Source organism: Protopterus annectens, chromosome 15.part0 (assembly GCF_019279795.1).
Source record: "Protopterus annectens isolate FY-2018-M chromosome 15.part0, PAN1.0, whole genome shotgun sequence".
Lineage (NCBI taxonomy): Eukaryota > Metazoa > Chordata > Ceratodontiformes > Protopteridae > Protopterus > Protopterus annectens.
In genome coordinates, this window is record NC_056749.1 from 218,503,081 (window position 1) to 218,529,584 (window position 26,504).

At 38.9% G+C, this 26,504-nt stretch overlaps 1 protein-coding gene across 6 annotated transcripts in view; it reads left to right on the plus strand.

The window, feature by feature from the left end:
* ARHGEF9 (Cdc42 guanine nucleotide exchange factor 9) overlaps nt 1–26,504 on the plus strand; it is a 3,179,575-nt gene that overhangs the window by 2,779,742 nt on the left and 373,329 nt on the right. The window lies entirely within an intron of this gene.

Sequence of the window (26,504 nt, forward strand, 5' to 3'; positions counted from 1 at the left end):
ATCAGGGACAGTTGAGAGGTTTGGCTATGCCTAATTCTATAAAGCAATTTATTTGCATGTACCTCTCAACCTGTTAATGCAATAAATCTGTACAAGGCCAAATATATTGGGGGAACATATAAACAGTACTAAAAATTGCTCTTAGTTTCATAGTTTAGTACTAGGCTATCTGCCCTGGGGCATTTGTAAGCCTAGCCATAGTGATGTGGCTTTCGCCACCCCATGAAATGGTACAAAAATGCACAGAATAGATATAGAATACTGTGCCTCTGTCTAGTAGTGACACAGTGAAGTTCCCCTTATGTAATAGAATTAGTTTACTGTGCCCCTGTCTAGTAGTGACACAGATGTGACCCCTGGGGTAAACTTACGATCTCCCATCCACTCATCAAGATTTCTCTTGAAGAGAGTCAGTGAGGGGCTCTGCCTAACATGAACTGGGATCTTGTTCCAGAGCATGGGAAGCCTCTGGGTTATGAATCTATCCCTCCAGCATGTCCTATTCATACTTGTGCTGAGGTTTAAGTCTTTAGCTTTCATGGTTCTGATGGATTTGGATTTTTTGAGGTAGAGCATGTCCATCAGTTCATGATTGGACATGGCCTTATACGTCAGGCAGAGATCACCTCTGAGCAGGCGGTATGCTACTGAATAGAGCTGGAGCTTCTTTAGTCTGGCAGAATAAGACATATGTTGGAGACCCTTGGTCCTCTTGGTGAGGTACTTTTGTGGTCTCTCCAGCTGTTGCAGATGCCGGGTGGGGTACATACCAAATGGTGTATTGTACTCAATCATGGGTCTGATGAGGGAGGAGTATAGGGGTACAATGACATCCTTGGATCTGGATGTGAATCCCTTCATGATAAGGTGTGCAAGGTAGAATGTTTTTCTAACCACTTTGGCAACGTGGGTGTCAAATGAGAGGTCGCTGTCGACTTGGGTCCCTAGGTCTCTGATTACTTTTTCCGTACTCAGTGGGTTGCTGTCTATGTGATAATGTGTGGGTACTTTGTTTTTCCCAAAGGGGATGACTATACATTTTTTGGCATTTTGTTTAAGGCCGTGACCCAGGCACCAGTTGCCCGTTTCTGTGAGGGCCTTTTGTAGGATGTATGTGTCTGCTGGTGTATCGACTATGGTGCCTAGTTTGCAGTCATCTGCGAACTTTGTCAGCCACAACCCTCCCATGTTTGCTTTAACATCTGAGAAATAAATGCCGAACAAGAGGGGTCCCAGGACAGATCCCTGTGGGACACCACTTGTGACTGGCTTTGAGTCTGACATTGCTCCAGCGATTTTAACTTTATGGGTTCTGTCCTTTAGCCAGTTTGCAACCCATCTAGTGACATAAGGGTTTACGTTTAAGCTGTTGAGCTTATCTATGATGCCTGAGTGGGGTATTGTGTCAAAGGCCTTAGCCAAGTCCAGGTAGGCTGTATGGACTGCTTTGCCCTCATCAATGGCTCTAGTGACTGTTTCAAAAAAGTCAACCAGGTTCAAAAGGCAGGATCTGCCCTTTACAAAGCCGAACTGGGTGGGGTCAAGTGTCTGTAGGTCCCCAATGTCTCTGTTTATGAGTTCCATAATGATTCTTTCCATAGCTTTGCAGACCAGGCTGGTTAAGCTTATGGGGCAGTAGTTCCCAGGGTCTGTAGAGGTACCCCCTTTGTGGAGTGGGACCACTGTTGCTGTACGCCAGTGTTCAGGTACATATCCTGTAGTAAGGCTAAGGTTAAATAGCATTTTTATGTGCGGGTTTAGCTCCTCTTGGAGTTCACGTAGCACGCAACCCGGGATACCGTCAGGTCCCATTGATGCTGTGTTTTTAGCTTTGCTGAGGGCGGCTCTCATTTGGACATCTGAGATGACAGGGAGATTACATTCAGCTGGGATAAGTATTTCTGCTTTTGGGGGTGAGGGAGGGGAGAAATTTGCACTGAACCTGTCAGCCAGAATGTTGGCAATATCTGTGGGTTCAGTGTATTTTTTGTTGTTTTGAACTAACTCTGAGCATATCTGAGGGTTTCTGCCCAGGTTTCTAACATAGCTGAAGAAGGCTTTGTGGTTATCTTTAGTGTCCTTAGCGATTTTTCTCTCAAAGTTGGCCTTGGATGTTTTTATGAGAGAACGTAGTTTTCTGCTAGTGTCGATCAGAGATGTCTTCCCTTTATGGGATTTTGCTCTGTCGTGCAGTAGCTTCCTTCCTTTGTTATACAATTTGTTAATGGCTGAGGTCCACCAGACAGGACGCTTTCCTTTGGTGGAGAGGGACTTGGATTTATTTGGGATTGCATGATCCATGCATTCTTGGAGATGTTCATAGAAAGCATTTGTGAAGGATTCAGCATTGTGAGATGTGGTATCCACTGGCCCAGTGGGCTTAAAGGATACCATCTCAGTCTTAAGAAGAGTGAAGTCTGCTTTTGATAAGTTTTTCACTGTGGTCTTTTGTGCTGGGGGTGGAGGTTGGATATGTATATCCAGGGTGATTAGTTTGTCATCAGATCTCACTAGTGAGGGGTATACCTCCGGTGTGGAGCATTTTGTCCCCATGTTTGTGATGATCAGGTCTAGTATATTATCTCCCCTAGTGGGAGAGGTGACTAGTTGTTCCAGTGCATTTGAATTTATGAATTCCAGGAACCTTTGGGCTAGGGTGTTAGGGCTAGAATAATGTACCCAATCTATGTTAGGGTAGTTGAAGTCTCCAAGTATGATGGTATTTTGTGATACATTCATATCCTCCAATGTCTTCAGGAGGCTGAGTGGGGTTCCTGAGATTGGGAGGGTGGTCTGTAACATGCTACCAGTTGTATAGCAGTTTTGCCTATGGTTAGTTGCACTTGTATGGTCTCTGATGCTTCATGTGTTGCTACTAACCTGGAGGTGTGGGTGTCCTTAATGAATATGGACACTCCCCCTCCCTTTGTGGTTCGGCCCGGGTTTTGGGGCCGAAAAGCATGATACGAGGTATAGCCTGGTAGCGCTGGGGTGCTCTCAGGAGCCTTGAACCAGGTTTCAGTTACTGCACAGACGTCAATGTTCTCCATACTGAGGAGTGCATCGAGTGCCTCCATCTTGAGATTTAGACTTCTGGCGTTGAGCAGCATTACCCTTAGTTCTTTTTCCATTTTTGTTTTCTAAGGTGGTGGGTTTGTCTTTTCAGCCTTGCCTAAAAAAGGCACTATGGAGGTGGCAAGAGCCTTAGCCAATATCCAGAAGCCCAGTGGTGACAGGTGCAAGTCATCCCCTGCAAAGCAGCATGGCTTGTCCAACATGTCATCCCAGGCAGACATATATTGGATCCCCTTAGAATGACACCAGTACTTGAGCCAATTATTAAAGCTGATCATCTTGTCTTTGTATTGTGGCATCATTCTTGGTGAGGGCAAGATGCTGCTCAGGGTCAGGGTCATACCAGCCTGGGCTACATAATCAGAGAGCTCCTCTATGTCTCTTTTCATGTAGTCCAGGGAGGTACGTCTCAGGTCATTCACGCCAGCATGGACAATGATGGAGTCATATTTGTACTTGCTTTGGAGTGACCTGAGTGCGTGTGTTATGTGGCGGATCCTAGCTCCTGATAGGCAGCTCACAGTCACCCTCTCCTTGTTCAGCCTGGTAAGCGAGACATCAGTGTGTCTGACTATAGAGTCACCTATTACTAGTGTATCAGGCATGGTGTTTGGCCTTAAGGACTGTGATTGACTGACACACTGATTTATTGAAGTATGTGTTGCATGTGTTTTTTTTTGAGGTGGTGGATTTTTGGATGTCTGCTTTGGGAGCCTCTTTTGTTTTGGTAAGTTTTTTATTAGAGCCTCCGAGTATGTCTTTGTGTTTTTATGTGTTTGGTTTGCAGTTGTGGTAGGTCTATGTGGGACTGGGTTTGTTGTGTGTGTGGTTACCATCTCCTCCTGTCTGGTCATGCCAGCCCTGAGTTGAGAGAGTTCAGTCTCCAGTTTGGCTATATAGTTGCATCTCTCACATGTATTTGTGTTTGTTGGGAGGAGGAGAGGGTTGTCTGTGTATAAACTGAGACAGTTGATAGAACAGGTCTTACTTTAGCATACATTTTTCTGAAGTTTATGAAGTCTGAAACTCAGTGTGTCATTATTTATTGACTTAAGTCTTAAATGATTTGCCAGAAAACCACAAATTTTATGAGGAACAAACCAAAAATAAGAAGCAAAAAATCTATTAATTCTTTGAAAATCTGGACAGTTGGGAGGTATGGTTCAGCTGGGGCTGCCTAAGTTTGCCGCCCTTCCCCCTCACAAAACCATGGTCGAATGGAGCCTCCCCCTGCAGCCACTCCAATGATCCATTACTTGGCTATTTCACTCCATTTACCATAAACACTAACGTGCATACTGATTTACTTCTATGATGATTTGAACTTCATTTGAACGTTTTATTTTGCATTTTACAGCACAAACACTAAGACATCTGCTAAACAAACTTGGCATTAAAACTTCTCTGCCATTGAAACTCACATTCATTGAAACAACATTGAAACCCTCATTCAAAGAAAATAAATTTTACCCGTGGCAGATAAAGATTAATTCTGGGCTGTTTTCAAATCATAGGCCCCTTGCATATGAAACATACATGTGCTCTTTGATACACCTTCCTATTGCTTTGAACATTTTTCCAGTAAACAATGAAGCAAAACGCATGCACCAATGACAAAACTGCCCAATTCAGAACATTTCCATCATCTACTCAAACTTCTACAGTCCACTATTATCAGTAAATATGCACAATTCTACAGTCCACCATTATCAGTAAATATGCACAATCTCTGAAGTAGTAAAAAGTCATCTAAATAATTCCACATTAAATAAATCTGTAATGAAGAGGTTGCTGCTAGCAATCACCTTTATATTTCATGGTTTCATCGAAAAAAAAAGTGTCTGATGCCCCTGAGGAATAAATTGCCTAAATTACATTAAAAATAAGCTAGTAATATTGCAATAGGAAATGGATGGCAAACTGATAACAGGCTCATAGTTAGTATCTTAACTTTCAGTACGGCAGCATTCACCCCTTATGGGAGTAGAACCACCAACCTTCTGCATCAAAAGCAAGTACACAACCTGTTGTGCTATTAGCAATGCAAGCTGACTTAGCATAATCAGCACTAAACTTCTCTGCAGCTCTCAGCTCCTTGTAAAATCTACTCAATACTCAACTGCATCTCAACTTCGCAACACAAGAAATCTGGAAAAAGCCAAATTTATTGGGGTGGGTCAAAAGGGCAAAAACCAGGGGCACATTAAACATTGCTTGTATAATCTTGGAAAGCTGCTAGAATAAAATGCTGTGTTACCACCGTACATTTTATTGCCAAGGTCCCTGTGCAAAAGAGTCAGAACAACATACCACTATGCCAAATCACCTGCTTTGTGAAAGAAAATGCTGTGTTACCACCGTACATTTTACTGCCAAGGTCCCTGTGCAAAACAGTCAGAGCAATATACCACTACGCCAAATCAGCTGCTTTGTGAAAGAGAGGAAGACTGAAACTTAAATGGCTATCATTTAATGAATTCAGTTCTCACCATAAGCTGTCAACCTCTTAGCACAAAACACCTGGACAAACCCAGTAATGAGGGAATACAGCCCTCAAACATATTCAGTGAATTCAGTTCTTGCCATAGCTGTCAACCTTAGCACAAAAAACCTGGACAAAGCCAATAACAGGGTAATGCAGTCCCAAAAATAAGGGCAAATTTCAAATAGTCATCTTATAAACTTAGAAAATTGCTATAATAAAAGGTTGTGTTACTATATATTTGTTGCTAGAATAAAAAGTTGTTTTACTATGTATTTTCTGAAGAATATGAAGTCTGAAATTCAAATGCCTGCCAATTTGACTTCTGACGGAACAAAAACAATTTTCAGCAGAGGCCCAGAGAAAAATACTGTAGACGCATGTCTTTGTAAAATGGCAGGACACCAGAGCAAATCCACACAAACACAGGGATAAGATGCAGATTCCACACAGAAGGCACCCCAGCCAAGAATCAAACCAGAAAACCTATAGCTGTGAGGCAACAATACTGCCACTGCACCATCAAATATGTAAGGAATTAAACATTCAGAAACCTGAAGTCTGAAATTCAAATGCCTGTCAATTTTATTTAACATTTGTTAATCAGGACAGTCTGACTTGGAACAAAAAAAAAATTTTCAGCAGAGACCCAGGAAGACATAATGCAGACATGTCTTTGTAACATGGGAAGACACAAAAGCAAACCCACACAAACACAGGGAGAAGATACAGACCCCACAAAGACAGCACCCCAGCCAAGAATCAAACCTGAGAACCTGCAGCTGTGAGGCAACAATGCTACCACTGCACCATCAAATATCAAGCATTGCAACATTTACAAATCACAGATATTATGAGGAACAGATCAGATCAAATATTAGGCAAAAATCTGCAATTATTTTACAAATGGTGGTGGGTAGGGAATTCACCTCTTTAACACCTGCATACAAGGTACAGGGTTCAAGCCTGAGGTATTCCCTACCACACCACCATGAGTCTAACCACCAGGATACTGCACCTGGGGCATTTTCACACACACAGACACACAGACGTAACCACCATACATCCCTGTCCACACACTTACCTGTAGTAGATATTTCCCTGTAGCAAAAACCACCATATATCCAAATTGTCCGAGTAATGTACGAAAACCCACCCGCGCACATCCACACCAGACCCTGCCCATTGCGAGATCTTCCCCCGACCAGACTGCAGCAAACTCCAATCCACACCAGACACTGCCCATTGCGAGATCAACGCCCGACGAGACTGCAGCAAATTCCAGACTGCTGACGTTGCAGTCCGACCCCGACGCGTTTTCCCACCGAGTTCCAGGACAGTCTATGCAGTTTAAAACTACATAGACTTCTGGGAGCTCCGTTCTTCATGTTCCCCAGTCAGGACTGCTGCTGAGACAATCTGCGCATGTTCCAGACTGTCTCCGCAGCAGTCCGGATTAGTGCGCATGCGCGAAAGTCCGCGATTTTTAAAAATTTTTTTTTATTTTTATTTCTTTATTTTTCTTATCTTACAGTTGAGGGGGCTGCAGTCCGGCAGTCCAATAGCACAGGCCACCCCTGATAAAAGTGGACAATTTCCAGTTAATACCTCACACACAGTGAAACTTGCTAGAAAAATACACAGTACACAAAGTGCTATAAATAACAAAGAAATAAAGAACAAAATAAACAAAAAACAGGATACTTAATATTATATATTATAGCTCTGAGTTTCCTCAGTGTCTTTCCTTCAATCAGCTCAGTGGGAAATGGCAGAACACTCACAACTGAACTTCTTAGGTAACAGAAAGTTGAAGCCTGAGACAGCTTTTAAGAAAGAAATCTCAAAAGAACCAATGAGGTGCTTAGTCTAAGCTGTAGTCCAGGTGACCTCAGTCAGCCAATGACCTCAAACAATTCTCTCTCACAGAAATGCCTTATGGCTTTGGCTAAACCAAGATGTCCCTGAATATGTGCTCAGAAACACAGCCTCCACAAACACTAGGCCCAAACACAAGCCTGAATATGGAAATGCTACAAATATCCCCACTACTTAGAACAAACTGCAGAAATGTTTCTCAGAGATGAAAAGCAGCAGTGAGCCTTTAAATGAAAGTTTTGAACAGCTAAAGGAGCCTCTAGAAAAAAGTTTAACTGCAACAAGTTATCAGAAACAAACAACCCAACAGATGCTTAATAAAAGTGGACAGTTTCCAGTTAATACCTCACACACAGTGAAACTAGCTAGAAAAATACACAGTACACAAAGTGCTATAAATAACAAAGAAATAAAGAACAAAATAAACAAAAACAGGATACTTAATGTTATATATTATAGCTCCGAGTTTCCACAGTGTCTTTCCTTCGATCAGCTCAGTATGAAATGGCAGAACACTCACAACTGAACTTCTTAGGTAACAGAAAGTTGAAACCTGAGACAGTTTTTAAGAAAGAAATCTCAAAAGAACCAATGAGGTGCTTAGTCTAACCTGTAGTCCAGGTGACCTCAGTCAGCCAATGACCTCAAACAATTCTCTCTCACTGAAACGCCTGATGGCTTTGGCTAAACCAAGATGTCCCTGAATATGTGCTCAGACACACAGCCTCCACAAACATTAGGCCCAAATACAAGCCTGAATATGGAAATGCTACAAATATCCCCACTACTTAGAACAAACTGCAGAAATGTTTCTCAGAGATGAAAAGCAGCAGTGAGCCTTTAAATGAAAGTTTTAAACAGCTAAAGGAGCCTCTAGAAAAAAGAGTTTAACTGCAACAAGTTATCAGAAACAAACCACCCAACAGATGCTTAATAAAAGTGGACAATTTTCAGTTAATACCTCACACACAGTGACACTAGCTAGAAAAATTCACAGTACACAAAGTGTTATAAATAACAAAGAAATAAAGAACAAAATAAACAAAAAACAGGATACTTAATGTTATATATTATAGCTCCGAGTTTCCTCAGTGTCTTTCCTTCAGTCAGCTCAGTGTGAAATGGCAGAACACTCACAACTGAACTTCTTAGGTAACAGAAAGTTGAAACCTGAGACAGCTTTTAAGAAAGAAATCTCAAAAGAACCAATGAGGTGCTTAGTCTAAGCTGTAGTCCAGGTGACCTCAGTCAGCCAATGACCTCAAACAATTCTCTCTCACTGAAATGCCTGATGGCTTTGGCTAAACCAAGATGTCCCTGAATATGTGCTCAGACACACAGCCTCCACAAACACTAGGCCCAAATACAAGCCTGAATATGGAAATGCTACAAATATCCCCACTACTTAGAACAAACTGCAGAAATGTTTCTCAGAGCTGAAAAGCAGCAGTGAGCCTTTAAATAAAAGTTTTAAACAGCTAAAGGAGCCTCTAGAAAAAAAGAGTTTAACTGCAACAAGTTATCAGAAACAAACAACCCAACAGATGCTTAATAAAAGTGGACAATTTCCAGTTAATACCTCACACACAGTGAAACTAGCTAGAAAAATACACAGTACACAAAGTGCTATAAATAAAGAAATAAAGAACAAAATAAACAAAAAACAGGATACTTAATGTTATATATTATAGCTCCGAGTTTCCTCAGTGTCTTTCCTTCGATCAGCTCAGTGTGAAAAATCTCATTGCATAATATAGCAGCAGATTGAGACAAGTTGTCTGATGTGCTCATATGGGTTAATCTAATATCTAGCTGCTGCTGCCTCCTCTACCCTGGTTGGCCAACCATTCTGACTGGCCTGTGCTTTCTTGAAAGTCTTCCTGGATTCATAATATGCCTTCTGCAAAGATCCATAACTCTCTTAGTAAAACTAGTTTCTCAGACATAAGCTAAAGTAGGTATTTTAAAATTTCCTCTGCCAGCCTCTTCTTTCCTCATCTGTTCTTGTGCATTAGTTCCACACCTTCGCTTTTCCCTTGTAGCATCTTGTAGATTCATAATATATTCTTCCTCCTCTCTCCCATTTTGTCTAAATTCAAAGGATTCATGTAAATGTTAAGGCAACTGAGTCTCTTGGCCATTTATGCCTTGCTAGTACCCACTGTTAGGCCAAATCCTTTTCTGTAAGATAGCTAGGCCAGTCTGCCCTGTGATAAATTTGTGGGTAGCCATTCGATCATCTAGGCTCTGTTTGAAAGATGATATTATTTTGATCTGGTTAACCTACAAGGACAGTCTATTCCATTGGTCATTTCCACTGGTCATGGTAGTGGCACTTGATGAACCTGCCTCTCCATCATGTCGTATTGATCTGCTGGTGAAGATATAGGCCTTTTGTTCTAGTATTTGTGGAACTGTTATACTTGTGGAAATACAGGCGCTCCAAGACAACTGGTTTCTGATAGTATGGTAGGTAGGGATTAGATCGCCCTGCAAGAGTCTAGAAGACACTGAGTAAAGGGACAGTGTCTTTAACCTTTCTTAGTGCTACAGAGTTTCAAAGCCTGTGATCTTCTTACTCAGGTTGTTTGATGTTTTTGTTGAGGAACATCCTGAAGGAGATCTATGCAGTACCTAGACCAATCAAGGCTGAATATAAGGGAAGAGTGACCTCTTTAGATCAAGATGATATTCCCTTGGAAATTATCATTACAAATTAGAAAGATTTTCTTACAACTGTTGACACACAATGATTGAAACAGAGGAAATTTCAACTCACTTGATAGTGGGTTACTGTTGATACTGTGGAATGAAGGAAGTGTTTGTTTACAAAATGTGACAATACCCCACATTTTTGTATTGCATTTGAGCCCATTTTCAAACACCAAGTATTTATAAGTGTGAATTCTTGCTGAAGGGTTTGGTTTCAAACAGAGACTTGATGATAGCTCCAAGTTTGTAGTCACCTGCAAACTTAGTAAGCCCCATGTCCTGCTTCCTGGTCTAGATGTCAAAAACATAAATGCTGAAGCGAAAGTTCCTAAAATTGAGTTCTGCATGACATCACTGGTTACCTTTGTACTTTCTAATGAAGCATCGGCTGCTGTCACCATATGGATTTTGTCCTTTAGTCAGTTTGTTATCCATCTAACCACATAAACATCTGTGTTTAAAGCATTAAACTTACTTACAATGCCTGTACTGGGTGTAGTGTCAATGCCTTGGCCTGATCAGGATGCACCATATGAACAACATGACCATTGCTGACAGCCTGTGCTGGAGGTCAAGCCTAATATGATTTTTGATATTGTAGTTTATGAGGTTTATGTTGTATTGCTTTAGAGATGTGGCTCATCAGGCTAATGGGTCTATAATTCCTGGGGTTGGTAACAGGGTCACTCTTCTGCAGGAGGATCACTTTGGCAGTACTACAAACTTTAGGGATATAACCTGTAGCTAAACATACTTAAACAATTTAAGGAGTGGTAATGCAATGCATGCTTAGCACAATTTATTAAACATCCATGCATGTTGTCAGGCCCTTTGCAAGAAATATTGTTTGGTCTTAGAAAGCACCTTTAGTACATGTTTCTTTGTATTAATAAGAGATATAAGGAAATTAGGGCATTGTGGACTTTGGTTAGAAGTAATACAACTTCAGGTTTTCCAGTTGCTGTTTTGTATACTTTTCCCTTCAACCCAATGCAGACACTAGTAACATTTCTCTTGATTCCTTTCCATTCTTTCAGGTCTTTTTTCCTCATACACTCTCCACAACTACATACATTATTCTACATGAGTTGTCAAAAGAATGTGATAGAGACAATGCTGCACCCCTACCCCGCGAGTCACTACCCTAGAGAATGCAAGCAAACACTTAGTTTCTACTGCTTCTGGTATCACAACTTGTGCCTGATAGCACTATCTCACATTGACTACTGATATCACTACTTGTGCCTGATAGACACTATGCTACCTTGACTTCTGAAATCACTACTTGTGCCTGATAGACACGTCACCTTGACTTCTGATATCACTACTTGTGCCTGATAACACTGTCTCATCTTGACTTCTATTATCACTTCTTGTTCCTGATATACATTATGTCACCTTAACTTCTGATATCATTACTTGTGCCTGAGAGACACTATGTTACCTTGACTTCTGATATCACAACTTGTGACTGATACTATGTCACCTTGACTTGTGATGTCACTACTTGTGCCTGATAGCACTGTCTCACCTTGACTTCTGATATCACTACTTGTGCCTTACAGACTGTCACCTTGACTTCTGATATCACACTTTTATATCATGTTATCGAAAGATGAAAATAGCGAACGCTATTTCATCGAACCTAAAATATCTAAACCACATAATATCAAACATTCAGAACAGTGAATTTTTTCCTTGGGGAAAAAAATTGCTATTCCGAAATACATACACACAACACAAGCACACCTAAAAAACATCAATCCACACACATACACTTATAATCCTACAACTAACCCTACACTGAACTATACTTACACTACTATCTATCCACTTACCTTAACCCAAACCCTAACTCTAAGGTCCGCCACTATCTCACACTCACCTAACCCGTGCCCTAACCCTAACTCACTTAGCTCACCCCTAACCGTAATTCACCTAACCCACACCCTAACTCACCTTACCCATGCCCTAATCCTAACAACCACACAATCGCACACTTACCTGAACCCGACCCGTAAATTTCCACCACAGCGCTGTAAATAGCGAAGTCACAGAACCGGCCAACCGAATTCTTTCCCTAGGAAAGAATCCAGTGTTCTGCAGCTTCGCTATTTTTAGCTTTCGCTCAAAACAGGTCGATATTAGAACTTTGAAGTTTTAAAACTTCGATGTTCTGATATAGACCCGATATCACTACTTGTGCCTGATAGACACTATGTCACTTTACCATCCCTGTCTGAGATGATATCTTGAAGTTGTTGAGCCGTAAATGCAGAACCATGCATTTACATGCTCTGAACAAGGTCTTCTAAAATCAAAAAATAAGGGATGTTTCCTACCACCTTTTTGTAGATGGAACCAGTCATCGTGAGTTGGGAAGTGAGAGCATTATAGCATCATCTACAATAATGTTGAGAGTGTTTGAGTAAGTTGTTTTGTTTCTTGAGGATTTTGGTAAAAAGCTAATGTATGGAGACTTCTAGTAGAAGATGATGCTGCTTGTATTTAGAAGAGTATTTTCAAGGAGTTCTACATGGACAGCATGAAGCCAGCAGACACAAAAAGTTTTAATTGTGAGAGTTAGACGTATGGAAGTAAAAGTAGTGTAGCTATGTTTTAGTAGTTTCTCTGCACTGATCATTTTGAAGGAGAAAGTCAGTAGCGTTGTCAGACATTTCTTCTGTAAGTGTGAGGTGGAGATTCCCAGATTAATAAAGGGGTTGATACAGGTAACTCAAGAAATCTGGGCAAGCTCTGTTTATGAAAAGCAGCTCAGTTCAATACTCAGTCTATATGCAGAGCAATAGATTGTGAGGGAGACTTTGTTGACTGTTGGCTTATATATTTCTCTTCAACAATGCTAGCAAGGGGAGCTGAACAACTTGTTGCCTTTGTCTTACAAGGGCTGTTTTTGCTTTGTAATGTAGGCATTTCCTGTTCTTTCCTAGGTTCATATAAGAGTTCAAGTCTGTACTGCTTCCTAAAATCTTGAACATTGACTGCTCTTTATTTCTTTCACATGCCAGGATGAAATCAAACACTTTTGATGGATGGTGTGAAAATAGTGTTTTTATAGTGGGAAAAGTGTGTTAAGAAAAAATTTGAGTGCTTTATTGCAGTTTCTCTGGATAAATTAGCTGAGTCTACCTGGAGAAGGTAGTTAGTAATAGACTCTTGTCACCCATCCCAATTTAAAATGACACTGGAACTTTTTGTTTCTTACTGATAAAGCAAAGATTACACAGTAATCACTTATGGAATTCATTTGAGTGATAAGGAATATAAACTATGGTGGATTGTCTGTGAGAATCTAGCAATCATGAACTGTTTCTTTTAGACTGAGGCCTGTTTGAAGATAAATCTGCTACACGTTTTTTTTTTTTTTTTTTTTTTAAGAAGCACGTGCTCATTACGTCTTGTCTTTTGGATGACCAGTGCGTATAAATATAGGTACTTTCACCACTGTTCTGCAACTGTGGAGTTGATATGTATAAGCTGGAGGGATGGAATGTACTCCCCCATCCACTTGGGGGTACAGGGAAGTTTGCCCCTTCAAAAAAAGCTCATTCTATTATTCCCTGAAGGTGTCTTTCACAGATATTTTTTGACTCATTGGCAGTGGGAATATATAATTCAATCTTTCATGACTATTATCAAGTTGGATGGCATGGTATGCTGTGATAAAAGGAAATTTGGACTGCTTTGTGTCTGCTGTGACTGTTGTCCAAAATGGAGGAACAAATAGAAAGTGCTGACTTTTAAGTAATGTGAAATTTCCACAGATACATTGTGATAGAACCCAGATAAATTTAAGCTGTGAAATGTTTAGGAATACTGCAGCTGTTGATGTGAGCAGGTAAATACCACATCCATTACTCTTTGTGGGGTTATAGCTGTTGAAAGAGTTATAGTTTTGAGCAAGGGAAGGAGGAAGCAAAGTTCCATATTTATGTTAGAATGACTGCTTCATCAATATTTTTGAGGAATTACATGCTTCCAGTATGATGATGTTTTTAATGAGGCTTCAAATTTTCAAGATTGCTAATAGCGTGTCATTCTTCTTATAGAAGACACTGTATTGTGTAGCTGGGATACCTTTATTATAGGTATAATAATCAAGAAGGGCAAATGAGATCTTGCAGGGGAGGGAGATTTGGAAAAATAGCTATTGTGGCTGGAAGACACAAAGGAGTTCAGATGTGGCGATGGTAGAAAGGGGTAGACTGAGGTGATAACATTTTGGCTAATCTCTTCCACAGAATGTCCAAGCAGAACTGGTTTGTTCAGTAGTAATAACTGAAGGTAATAGAATACTGTTCATCCCAAGAGTACTGTGGCTCCTACTTCAGTACATCCATCAGACCCGAGCCTGATGTAGAAAGACAGGAGTGTGTGAATGTATGAAGTTTAGAATGCTGTTCATCCCAGAAGTACTGTGGCTCCTACTTCAGTACATCCCTCAGTCCAGAGTCTGATGTAGAAAGACAGGAGTGTGTGAATGTGTGAAGTTTAGAATGATAAAAAAACATAGACTAAAAACTAAAAGGCACAAACAGAAGTGAGTAAACGGCAAACTGCAACAAAGCACAGACTTCTTCGTAATACAAAAACAGAATTTATTGTAAGTGCTTTCGGTTGAGTTAATACCCAACCTTCATCAGACAAACTATTGCACGATAAAGCTTCCTACTTATATAAAATCAACTTAAAACAGATTTAAATCATTGGTGAATGCTAATTAGGTCAATTGGTTCAACTCTACAGATTGTGAAAATAACAAGCCAATGTTAATACTACCTTGAGATAGATAGCCACTCAATCACAATTGCTATAAAATACAAAAAAACAGCCTGACACCTAAATTTGCCCACGGCTGTCTTTTAAAATATATATGCATACATTAAATTGAACACTAACCACCTCGACTTCAATCCAGTGTTCTTACTCTAATCATGTAGAGTATAAGGAGGAGTATATTTTCTTGGTCATAGATGTAAAGGATTTATATATTGTCATTCCCCAACATCTAGGGATTGAATTGCAATATATTTTTGAATGGTCCCCTTTGGATAGATAGGGTTTAAAGTATAGATGCATGGATGTTTAAAGTATGGTTTTTAATCTTTTTCCTATGAAAGTTGGGGGAGATAGGTTGAATTTTTACTAATTTTTACACTATATGGTTTTTTATGTATTATGTTTTGTAATGTGGATTTTTGGGGGAGATGGGTTGAATTTTTACTAATTTTTACACTATATGGTTTTTTATGTATTATGTTTTGTAATGTGGATTTTCGGGGGAGATGGGTTGAATTTTTACTATTTTTTACACTATATGGTTTTTTATGTATTATGTTTTGTAATGTGGATTTTCATTATTGTTATTTTGCCGTCTTGATGAATAACTAGACGGATTTTATTATACATAATAATACACTATATTATCCAGTTCTAGTAAAATAGTAATATGTTGATAGAGTAAGAACATTGGATTGAAGTTGAGGTGGTTAGTGTTCAATTTAATGTATGCATATATATTTTAAAAGACAGCCGTGGGCAAATTTAGGTGTCAGGCTGTTTTTTTGTATTTTATAGCAATTGTGATTGAGTGGCTATCTATCTCAAGGTAGTATTAACATTGGCTTGTTATTTTCACAATCTGTAGAATTGAACCAATTGACCTAATTAGCATTCGCCAATGATGTAAATCTGTTTTAAGTTGATTTTATATAAGTAGGAAGCTTTATCGTGCAATAGTTTGTCTGATGAAGGTTGGGTTTTTACTCAACCGAAAGCGCTTACAATAAATTGTGTTTTTGTATTACGAAGAAGTCTGTGCTTTGTTGCAGTTTGCCATTTACTCACTTCTGCTTGTGCCTGTAAGTTTAGAATGATGTTCATCCCAGGAGTGCTGTGGCTCCTACTTCAGTACATCCCTCATTCCAGAGCCTGATGTAGAAAGACAGGAGTGTGTGACTGTGAAGTTTAGAATGATGTTCATCCCAGGAGTGCTGTGGCTCCTACTTCAGTACATCCCTCATTCCAGAGCCTGATCTAGAAAGACAGAAGTGTGTGAATGTGTGAAGTTAAGAGAGATGATTGTGAGAAGGTTGTCTTTGCTCTAAGTAAATGAGAAAATTGGTACTGAGTGATGCTATCAGTTGTGGATACATGACAAGGTGGCAGTCAGAAGTGATTTGAGCATGTGGCAGTATGAAAGCAGATCTCTCATATGAAGGGTGGACTAAGCTAAAACCTACATATAAGGAACAAAAGTGTTATCCTGTCGGTTTCATTTCCATTATGTAATTAAGCACGTCTGATCCATTCTGATTACTTTAACAAATGATTAAGAATTCTGTTGCTAATTATATTGCCTGAAAACACAGGCTTGCATTCCCTTGTTTAGACATTCTGATGACTATTTTTTTCATAATATTCTGACTTGAAATATATATGTGCGCATTTCCATAGACCAGGGTTATTAGTTTTGCTTGTGTTTGATACCAATGATCTGCTGTATACATTTCAGCAGAGTGTTTTGTTTCTGCAGTTATATTCTGTACATAGAATTTTTCTTTGCAGGGAATAGGGGTGGGCTTGCCTCCTTACAAAAAAAAGGGTCCAAGTGAGATGGAACTTCTTGGTTAATAAGCAATAAAGTGAAGTTGATAATCAGTACTCAGCATTTGCAATACCACTACATGTAAGCATCCTCAGCCACAGAATCTGACTAATCAAGGTAGCCGATGTATTTTCTATCTGGATATATGGGGTCTATATTACTTTTGTGAAAACCCCTTTCAGTAAATGGCTCATCGCCAAATGATAACCAGAGAAATCTAACTCCCATGAACCACCATTTCAGCACATTTTTTCTTAGGGGGAAAAGATGCTTAGCCATCATCAGGAATTTGCCCTTTTCCCCACTGTAGTGTGATCTCAGAGTTGGTATATTTAGTTAGGGTGGTGTAGGTATCACAGCTCCCCTTTTTGATGGGTATGGGGGGGCAAAGCAACCCAGTTTGAAGGGTTTTAAATTTTGTGTGGTTTTAGGTTCGCCAAGCGTTTTTTTTTTCCCCTAGGAAAAAATTCAATGGAATGGCTGTTCGAGGGAGATAGATTTAGCTGGTTATTGTTCAGAGGTTTAGCTAATGACATTTTGTTTATTTGTATTTATTCTCCAGGGTAGAGCACTGATCTCCATGGACCTTTTACAGACTCATCCCAGAAGTGGTAACTGGTTATATGACTTGTTCAAAATCACACAGTTAGGCAATCGAGTCTAAGGGAATCAAACCTTATACCACTGGATCATAGGAAACAGCTTGTTAACAGCATCTTAGTCCTGTAAGACAACTGCCAGACCTTTTAAATAGCATTTGATATTAAAATAAAAGTACAACGTGGCATTTATCAAAATACAGAAGAAAAGTGTTTTTAGGTACAGGAAGTAGTTCCCCCTCTTTATGCGAGGGTGGGGAGGCTGTGCCACCTGTATATCTATATCTTGCTATTTGTTATAATCAGGTTAAAGGTTGCTGCACACTGGTGAAAGGAATAATTCATCATCACAGTGACCTACTTCTAAGATGGCAGGATTTTTGGTTACTTGTGCAAATCTGGTATTTGCAATAATGATATTCAGTCAACTATATGATGGACTGTCTGTAAATGTAATTGTTAACTTATTCTTAATAGTGCTCTATCCAAGCAGGTGATTTATCAATGGTTATTCTTTCTTTCCTTCTGAGTAAGCAAGATCAAACTGAAAATCGTGAATCCTTTTACTTCAGTTTGCTTTCAAATTTAAGGATTACTAGGTTGATCCTGCATTTAAGAAACTCTTAAAAATGAAAAGTAGGACTGTCTGTCAAGCCAAAACCATATCTGTTCTGTCTAGCAGCACCATAAAGAAGGGCAGAAGAACCATTTTAAATTAATTGCACATATTGTAGAGCTGACAGATCACCATAGATGCTGTTCGGTAATCTTGGGGCATGCAGATCACTTGAGCACTAATTGAAATTGAGTTCCTTATGTCCTTAAAACATAAACTACTCTTGTTCATTATTTAATTTATAATAATTCATGATTATTGATTCTCAGCTGAAGGCCGATTTGCAACCCACTGTTTTTATCAGTTGTTTTCTTTTTTTGTTAAAGCAAACAAATGTAGCAGATGTTTCCTCTTTCCAGAGCTGCGTGCCAAATACTATATTGCTCATCTTTTTAGAATTTGACTGGACTGTAGGTAAAGATGAATACATGTATATATACTTACTGTTATAGAATATATTTCCTAGCAGCACTGATATCCAAAACAGGGAAGTATGGGGCACTATACAGTAATAACATTACACTTACCTCCTTGCTGCTGAGTGGTTAAGAATTTCAATGTGGTTTTATGACAAAAATAGCAAGTGGCTAAATGCTAAATTAACTTAATTTAATCTGGTTCAAAACTAATGACTGGCAACAATTTAAGTGAAGCTTCATCAAAATATAGATGTCAAAATGTCACATATTTAGACATAATTTTGCAGAGAAGACCCTCCCACACATACATTTATATACTCTCACTCTCACTATGAGATTGCATGACCTTATAATAAAGAATAAAAAATATATAGATATAGATATATTTAATTTATTTATTTTATTGTGAGATTGTTCATCTTGAAACTGAGGCTATATTTGTGTATATGGGTGTCACACACCAGGCTTTCTGGTAGTGTACCATAATGTATGCCTTTATCACTCCCTTCCTCCCACAAAAAAATATTTCTTGAACAGAAGTAATATTTTGAACAATGCATTTAGAGAAATGTGAAAATTATATCTATATCAATCAGTATCACAAAAACAACAGTTACTATCTATTTACCTGCACTAGATGGAGGTCAAATATTAATTCAGTTGAGTTTGCCATTGTGTAAGCTTTAAGATGATTTTTTTAAAACCTTGTTGCATAGCATGGTTTTGGAATTATTGATGCAAATATAAACAAGGAATATTTGACACGTAGAGGCCTCAGTAGGTGGGGCTGCGGTAGCATTGTCGCCTCACAGTAAGACGCTGACCGGTTCGACTCTCAGCTAGAGCGTCTTCTGTGTGGAGACATGCGTGAATGGGTGTGCCTTCATTGAAGGTTATGTGTTAGGGTTGGCAACTCAGTACATAAAAATCAACTGCCAATCATTAGCGGACTGGAGTTGCGCTGTAGTGACCCCTAACTGGGAAAAGCTGAAAGACACAACAACAACAACAAAAGAGGCCTCAGTAGAAGTTAACTGCAGATACACCTGGAGGCATCACTTGGATGTAATGAGTTAACATTGAGAAAACAAAGGTCAGCTGACTGTTATTTCTGTTTATTATTATTATTATTGCATCCAGTTATTACTTAGGAACTTCAGTTAAAAGGACTTGACTACTTAAAGCAATGCAAATGACCCTCCAGAACTGACTCTCCATGGGCAGATGTGTATACAAGTAGACTATTTCATATCCTTGGCAGACAGAATACTGTTGTAAGCCCACAAACATGCTAGTGACCCTTCAAAACTGACTGTCCATTGTCAGATGTGTATACACGTAGACTATTCCCTATCCTTGAGAGATACAATACTGTTGTAAGCCCACAAACCATAAGGTTGCAGTCAGCATTACTGCACCACACACTATTCTCAGCTAGAGCATCTTCTGCATGGAAACATGCATGAATGGGCGTACCTTCGTTGAAGGTTGTGCATCAGGCCTGGCAATCCGGTACGTAAAAATCACTGCCTATCATTAGCGGACCGGAGTTCCGCTGTGGCGACCCCTAACTGGGAAAAGCCGAAAGACACAAACAAACACTAGCTCCAGCTGCAGACTGACTGCATGCAACAAAACCATTTTGGCTTTTCCAGAAGAAGCAGGATGGCTATCTTTTTTATGTGTTTCTACCTTTCAGCTGTCCCTGATTTTGCAGAACATCTAGTATTTTCTCATATGTTGTGTCCTCTTCCTCATAAAATTGTTGGCTTTCCAGTAAATCCCTGAGAATTAGAGTAAGTCATTAATGCCAAGCATTAGCTTCATATTGTTCATAAAATGCATGCTGGTGCAAAATCTATATGTTATAATAATAATGCAGTTGACTTAGAGCAATGTGTGAAAACTGTCCCTGATTTTTATCCTTTGCCCCCCCATAATGCTTCTGTATTTTGCCCAGTATTCTACAGTTCTGAACTTCCTTTCTCCGACTGTGCAATGATAACACAACATATACATTATGCTGCAGAAGTCTATCGGCTCATTTATAAATTTGTACAATTACTGAAAGACCTCAACCCCATGTTACCTGTGTTTTTCTAACTGCACCTCAAAAAGAGGGCCTGAAGCAAAATATGATCATTTGACAAGCACAACTCCCCTTGAAGCTATCACAGTGAGAACATACCCCTGAAAACTGAAATTGTAGTCACAGATCCTGGAACCTATATCGAAAATGAACTCTCCTTTAAACACCACATATACATTGCTGTAACAATGTCCTTTTTCATTGCACAAGTGCCATCTAAAGGTCTTGCATTCAGATCTAGGAATGTAATTGTTCCATTGCACTTAGCACTCATTATGCCAATCTTTGGGTATTATTCCCTTTTTGGTACATATTTGTCCAAACACTTGTCACAGTACTTTCTCACTAAAAAAAAAACATCAAGGGCCTAAATTATAAAAAACTTTGCAGACCATGTCAAAACATTGTTCCTATTCTTATTACCATACAGGCTACTGAAAGGTGACCCCTTCCTTGCATATACACATTGAAAAGGCCCTATTCTTCAAACCTCTTACACATTCACAAGTCTAATGGTATCATACACACCTGCTCAAGGGATCTCAATTTCTTTTACAAAACAGAAAATGTTGGAGGGTGTGATGATGTGAAGTATTGCCAGCTATGCCATGAGATGGGCAGTGGCTGTTTAACATATGCCAGCATTGCTAGCTGAAATTTTGTAAAGAATTATGTGCCATTCATAAATCAAACTGATTTGTACAGATGCTTGCATTAAAAAAACATTTGTAAAGCTGCTTGTGTTAAAAAAATGTGCCAACAGTGAGTCCTAACTATTGTAACTGAATTAAATATATATGTTAACAGAGGATAATGGAAGAGAATAGGTTAAGCTCAGCTCCAGCTAACTTTGGAAAATAGTAAGAAATTAAATTACTGGGCCTAGGCTATAAATATATTATCTCACAGTTTTGAATGAAGCTAGAGACACAATATATGTAAGAAGTATTGTCTATTAGCTTCTGTAGGAAGAGTGAAGGTGTTTTATGGTTTTATGACTTCTAGGAGCTGCAGCAGATCTTAGCAAGGCTGTGTGTGTGTGTGTGTGTGTGTGTGTGTGTGTGTGTGTGTGTGTGTGTGTGTGTGTGTGTGTGTGTGTGTTTGTGTGTGTGTGCGTATGTATTATAGACACACAAGTGCTAAATCATGGCAGTTTCTAGCAATGGTGGGTTGCATGGGAACCAGAAGTCAGACAACCAGATGTATGTGATGTCATTCTGGAATCCATCACTAACATAATGTTTAATACTAGTTGAGAATGAAGTCTTATAGCACTCTGTTTTGGAAACCTAACACACCTATTTCATCTTGCCTTATGCAAGTAAGTGACCAGGGAATAGTAACTCTTTAGAGCATTCAGGAAAATATAGAGAGATTTAACTGTTTTTCTATATCTGTGAGAATCTGTTCATTTGTATTATTTTAATAGTCCCTGTGATTGAAACTCTGGTGTTTATTGTAAATAGATATTTAGTATTTTCATTTTATTTTCTTATTTATTATTAAATATATTTAGACTTTTCATTGTGGCTGATCCTTTAAAGAATATTTTAATCTTTTAGAGTACTCATATCCATTTGGTGATTGTGTAGCCACTCCTGAAAGCCTTACTGCATTGGTCAAACTACCGTTTGTATTAATATTAATTTCACTCAGTATAAGTGTGTACCCTTAGAGTGTTTGGTGGCAGTAACTACCTTGTGGTCTGGGCAGAAGGAGGCCTAACTAGTAAATCTGTGCCTGCCTTTTCCAGGTGTTTGTGTATACGTGTGTGTGTGTGTGTGTGTGTGTGTGCAAATAAAATCTCAAGGAATGTGTATGTCAGCTACTTGAAGCAGGGACACAAAGTACTGGTTTGACAGAGGGAATGGTGGATGACTTGGCTTGGACACTCGGGTGAGGACTTAACTCTACAGCTGTGCCATTGAGGAGCCTTATTGGGGACCTTGGGAGACACAGAGGGAGGGGAAACCCAGATACCCGGGCTTAGTGTATAGCCAGTGTGCTCTTAAGGGTAATTTATGCTTAATGCAGAGAGCTGTATCTAGAAATACTTGGGTGTATCCATTTTTGTTCCAAGTGAATGTCCCTCTACAGCATCAGTGGTGTGGATTCAGGCTCTTTGATTACTGGCCCAGAGAGGGGATGTCCCAGAGGGATAGAGTTAGTATCACAGAAAATACTATTTCAGTGGACTCGTCTTCCACTCATCTCTTTTTCTATTCAAGTATAATTTGGATGAATGGATAGGTAACCACAAATTCAACCCTTCTTTAACACACCTGTCCCTTCATACATAGGGGAAATATGTAAATATCACAACATATCCTTATTCAGCCCCATTTCTGGGTTATTCATATGTAAAATATAAGGGCTATAAAGTACCTTAAGAGTATAAGGCTGGGTTTCTTTAAGATCCTCAAAGATCATCCATCCACAACCTTTTTTTCCCATTTTCCACATTAGGTCAGGTGTCACTTCAACAGTGAGAATAATCTATATCCAGTGTTCATACCACCAGGTAGCTAGCCCTTCCATGGCTGATCTTTCATATCGCACCTTAGCAAGCACACTCACACCTATGGCCAATTTAGAGTGCCCAATCCACCTAACCTAGTAATTACCTATGAACCTATTAGAGTTCTCTGATCAAGAAGAAGGTGAAATTGACAATATACAGACAAGCCATACTACTGATTATGGGAAAATGAAACAAGAAATTTATTTCAAACAAGTTGGTTGGAAAATATAGACTTAGTAACAGAAGTATAGTGGGAGATTGTCGCACAAAATTTTGTAAAACAAAGAGGCTGCTAATTTAGAATACCTTTTATAGAACTTACCATAACTTCCAAAGTTCTGTAAGATAAGACAAAGAAAAGCACAAGTATTCATGGAGGGAGACAGAATCAGAACATACTAGAGAAAAAAGAGGCTCAGCCAGTGGGGTAGCTGGGGGAGAAGGGAGCTCCACTTTGGGTAGCATTTTTGTGACTGTCACATTTACTTTAATTAAAAAAAAATAAATATTGTTTTTGTTCATTCTTCTTTAAGAACTGTCCAATCATGTCACATCTATACATGCGTTGTCACACAGATGTCCTGTTCTTCCTTTCTTCCCGAACACAATTTTAAATATAATAGTATGTTAATCATCCTTCCTAAGAGTTGCATTCATGGAATTTGTAAGTGTTCGATCTGCTTTTTTACTTGAATTTGTAATTGTTCAATCTGCTTTTTACTTGAATTTGTTAAGGTGTGTGTGAAATTTTAAGGCTACTGTTCTGGTGTGTGTGTGTGTGTGTGTGTGTGTGTGTGTGTGTGTGTGTGTGTGTGTGTGTGTGTGTGTGGCAGTCTAAGGCTGCGGCTTTACTTGAATTTTATAAGTGTTCAATGTGCTGTACTTGTTAAGGTGTGCGTGTGACATTTTAAGGCTGCTGGTTTACTTGAATTTTGTAAGCGTTTGATCTGCTTTACTTTTAAGGTGTGTGTGGGGAATTTTAATGCTGGTGCTTTAGTTGAATTTTGTAAATGTTCGATCTGCTTTACTTGTTAAGGCATGCATGTGGAATTTTAAGGCTGCTGCTTTACTTGAATTTTGTAAGTGTTCAATCTGCTTTACTTGTTTAGGTGTGGGTGGAATTTTAAGGCTGCTGATTTACTTGATTTTTGTGTTAAGGTGTGTGTGTGTGTGTGTGTGTGTATGGAATTTTAAGGCTGCTGCTAAGTGTTCAGTCTGTTCTTTACTTGAATTTGTTAAAGTGTGTGGAATTTTCAGGCTGCTGTTTAATTTTTTCTGTGTGTGTGTGTGTGTGTGTGTGTGTGTGTGTGTGTGTGTGTGTGTGTGTGTGTGTAAAATGCCCCATTTAGGGACACCTGATGCTTAGTGTTACTCAAGCTCAAACCCTGTACCTTGGGTACAACAAACAAGAGCCTGAATTCTCTACCCCTACCACCACTTGTGATTCAAAGAGTTGAGTCCATGTTTGGCTTAGCTCATACTTTTGGTCTGTTCCTCTTAAAATTTGTGGTTTTCTGACAAATCATTGAGGACTGAGTTCACTAAATAATGACAGCCATTATGTTTCAGTCTTCCTATCTTTCAGGAAATGCATGGTAACATAAAACATTTTATTCTAACTGTGACATCAGGCCAATACCCCACTGGACTGCCAAAAATTAAATGACATTCCTTAGCATTCTGGGTCAGTAGTTAAGGAGCTTCAGTCCTCACTACTGACTCCAATATGAGACTTTTTGAAAAAAAGTTATTTTCCTGTCCATCAACTATTTAAATAATCACCTAGCAACCATTAATTTTCTAATGACATCACCTATTGTTCAGCTGATTTTCCACAGTACTTTAGAATGTCCCTCACAAACATGTGCAATTTGAAATGTTTCAAACACTGACATATTCTTTAAACATTCTGTTTATACAGGGAAATACTCAACTTTTAAAACTTATTTACAGTTTACATATTATATAGTATGTGTAGTTTTACGTATTTACAGTTATTTATTGCAGTTTCCTTGTATATTGTAACTATGTTAACAGATTACTCATCGTTTCCAATGCTTGTTTAGCCGGAGTAAGTATAATTATTTATATCTATTAATGTTTTCTATATTGGAGCTTTTCTCCCTGGGCCTCCACTGAAAAAGGACTTTTGCTCAGTCGGGCATTTCCGGTTAAAAAAAATGCCAAATAAATAAATAATTTACACGTTCACAATTAGACATGCTGCCATACAATACAAGCTAATCTGAGAATATACAAAAATCTCATGCCAGACATGGTAACACAGATGACAGTGTTTTCAGTTTCTTCACACTAGCAACTTTCTAAGATTATACAAGCAATGTTTAAAACGTGCCCCTGGTTTTGGGCCTTTACCCCCCCCCCCATACATTTTGCCTTTTTCCAGATGTCTTGTGCTGCAATGTTGAGAGATATAGTTGAGTGTCAAGTGCATTTTACAATGAGCTGAGAGCTTCAGGGTAAGTGTTTAGTGCTGCTTATACCAAGTCTGTTTGCAACGTGCAACTGCTGAGCAAATTATATCACTATTGTGGTAAACTGTGTAAACACATGGTTAGTAGCATAACAGGTAAAACACACAGTATGTAGATGGATTGCTGATACTGTACTGTATTAAAGGAGGTAGATGCTGCAGTTCTGAGAATGTCATCCTCTGGAGGAGATACCTAGTAACTATGAACCTGTTATTAGTTTGCCATCTATTCCCTATTGCAATATTACCAGCTTATCATTTTTAATGTAACATAGGCAATTTGTTTTTCAAGGGCAACAGTTTATTTGTAAATGAAACAATGAAATACAAAGTTGTTTCCTAGCAGAAATCTCTTCATTAGTTACAGATCTCTTTAATGTGGAATTATTTAGATGACTTTTACTTCTACAGAGATTGTGTATATTTACTGATACTGGTGGATTGTAGTGACAAGTTTGCGTAGACATTTATGATGGAAATGTTCTGAAATGGGCAGTTTTATCATTATTGGTTCATACATTTTGTTTCATTGCTTACTGGAAAAATGTTCAAAACCATAAATTTAAAACACGCTCTAACATGTGTGCTGTATTATACAAGGAATATAATGTAATACAATTAGGAAGGTTAATTAAAGAACACATGCATGTTTGCATGGACCAAAATATGTGTGTAAGGGGCCTATGCTTTGAAAAAAGCCCAAAGGTAAACTTTATCCACCACTGGCCAGATGCATTTTCTTGGAATGTGGGTTTCAATGCTGTTTCAATGAATGTGAGTTTCAAGGGCAGAGACATGTTAATACTAAGTCTGTTTTCATTGTGAGACTGTATTGCTTTGTTTAGCAGATGTCTGTCAGTGTTTGTGCTATAAAATTTAAAATAAATGTTTGAAATTAAATGCAAATAATCCTTGGGGAAGTAAAACATAACACAGCATGCACATTAGTGTTTATGGTAAACTGGGAAAAATAACCAAGTAATGGGACTGG